Source organism: Arachis ipaensis, chromosome B1, assembly GCF_059453495.1.
Source record: "Arachis ipaensis isolate K30076 ecotype BB chromosome B1, ASM5945349v1, whole genome shotgun sequence".
Lineage (NCBI taxonomy): Eukaryota > Viridiplantae > Streptophyta > Magnoliopsida > Fabales > Fabaceae > Arachis > Arachis ipaensis.
Window position 1 is genome coordinate 104,442,025 of NC_142436.1, and position 2,482 is coordinate 104,444,506.

The following is a 2,482-nucleotide window of genomic DNA, read 5'->3' on the forward strand; positions in this document are numbered from 1 at the left end:
AATTTAACAGTGCGGTCTTTATTTCAAAATCTGTAGCTACTGCTGGATGATGCGCTTGAAACGGTTGCATTGTAAAATCAGGAGCTCCTTCCTCCTGAATGGTAACTCTTCTAGCTGCCATGTTTTTTGCACGTAAAACAACCAAATCAGTAGAACGGGGGCTGGTTTCTTCCTCATATTCACTTTCAGATCCGCCCTCAGAGCGGGCTAACCTACGCTGTTCTCGCCATATTCATGAAATTGTTCTTTCAATTTCAGGATCGAATATTAGCAAGTGCGGATCAGGAAGTGAACGTGTCATTTGACAGAAGAAACATGTAGCTCATAGTAGCAAAATTAAAAAAAAATGCAAATAAATAAATTCTAATTAATAAAATTAGCACTCTATTGCAACTCCCCGGCAACGGCGCCAAAAATTGATGGTTAGCAGAAGCTGGTGAATTAAAAATTTATTAAAATGGTTACGTTGCAAGTATAGTTTTTAACTCACCGAAAATCTACCTATCAATTTAGAAATATGTCACAGAGAGTTTAAATTAAAATTACTGGGAGTTTTAAGTCCCAGGTCGTCTCCCAACGAGTTGCAGAAAAGTGTGCTGTTTTATTAATCAGATGTTCCAAGAAGTTGAGCTAAGTAAATTGGAATTTAAATTGAGGGATTTTAAATAATATAAATAAAAGCCCTGACTGGGAGTTGATTGGTTGGAATTTCTACTATTGATGGTGCGATTGTAAGATTAATTTATAATTAATGGTTATTCTGTTTGGTTATCCTTTACTAGGTAAGGGAAAGTCAAACAAGTTGGAATGCCAGATCTGTTCACAAGTTGCAACCCACTTAGTTCAAAGGGATTGGCGTCGGTGACAGGATATCAATCCAACATTCAACCCAATTACAAATTTTCTTTCAATCCTTCCAACTCAAGAGTTCCTTTTAATCAACTCCCCATCAAGTAAGGAAACTACTCACGCATTGTAAATAAAGAATCCATAGCACATGAAAGGGAATTAAAAGAAGACATGATTATTGGAATTGAATTGAATTAAAAAGAAATAATCCTTGCATTAAATAATCATAAAAGTATCTGAATGACAAAATTGAACATAACAAAGAACATGGAAGAATAAAACCAAGTTAAGAGAACAAACTAGAATGATGAAGTCTTGATGAGGAAATAACTCTTCTCAATGTTCCAATGCCAAGATCAATTCAAAATTAGAATCCTAAAAACCTGGAGAAAAAAACCTAAGAGAGTAAAACTAGATCTAAAAACTACTGAATGAATGTATGTGTTGTTTCTGCATATTCTCTGACTCTAATCTGCTGTTCCGGGCCGAAAACTGGGCCGAAATAAGGTCCAAAATCGCCCCCAGCGAATTCTGCAGATTATGCAGATCGCACATGTCACGCGATCGCGTCGTCTATGCGATCGCGTCGCTTGCGCTTTTTCCTCTCCACGCGTTCGCTTCGTCCATGCTACCGCGTCACTTGCGCTTTCCAATCCGCGCGGCCGCGCAACCCATGCGGCCGCGTCACTGCGATTTGAGCTCCTTCGCGCGGTCGCGTGAGCCATGCGACCGCATCACTTCTCGCTGGTTATCTCCTCAAATTCTTGTGTTCCTTCCATTTTTTTGCTAGCTTCCTCTCCAATCTCCATCTCCTTCATGCCCTATAAAGCCTGAAACACTTGACACACAGATCACGACATCGAATGGAATAAAGGAGAATTAAAATTAAATAATTAAAGTGTCTAGGAAGCAATTTTCAAACATGTACTGAATTTAGGAAGGAAATCTAAATGCATGCTAAATTGATGAATAAGTGGGTAAGGATCATGACAAAACCACACAATTAAACACAATATAAACTATAAAATAGTGGTTTATCAATGGATCCACCTGCAGAATGGTCCAGTGACATCTTTGATAGCTCAGACAGACCATCATAGAATATATCCAGGATGGTCCATTCTAAAAGCATGTCAGAAGGACACTTTTTTGGTCAGTTCCTTGTATCTCTCCCAAGCTTCATAGAGGGATTCACCTTCTTTCTGTTTGAAGGTTTGAACATCCACTCTAAGCTTACTAAGCTTTTGAGGAGGAAAGAACTTGGCTAGGAAAGTCGTGACTAGCTTATCCCAAGAGTTCAGGCTATCCTTAGGTTGAGAGTCCAACCATATTCTAGCTCTGTCTCTTACAGCAAACGGGAAAAGCATAAGCCTGTAGACCTCAGGATCAACCCAATTGGTCTTAACAGTATCACAGATCTACAAGAATTCAGTTAAGAACTGAAAAGGATCTTCAAATGGAAGTCCATGAAACTTGCAGTTCTGTTGCATCAGAGAAACTAATTGAGGTTTAAGCTCAAAATTGTTTGCTCTAATGGCAGGGATTGAGATGCTTCTTCCATGTAAATTGGAATTTGGTTCAGTAAAGTCACCAAGCATCTTCCTTGCATTGTTATTATTTTCGGCCATGTCTC

The 2,482-nt window shown here is 38.8% G+C and overlaps 1 non-coding gene across 1 annotated transcript; it reads left to right on the forward strand.

Moving 5' to 3' along the window:
- Window positions 1–1,975: 1,975 nt before the first annotated feature.
- Window positions 1,976–2,084, forward strand: LOC148577743 (small nucleolar RNA R71). The gene has a single exon (XR_015902956.1). It is a non-coding gene; the product is annotated as a small nucleolar RNA R71 (small nucleolar RNA).
- Window positions 2,085–2,482: the final 398 nt, after the last annotated feature.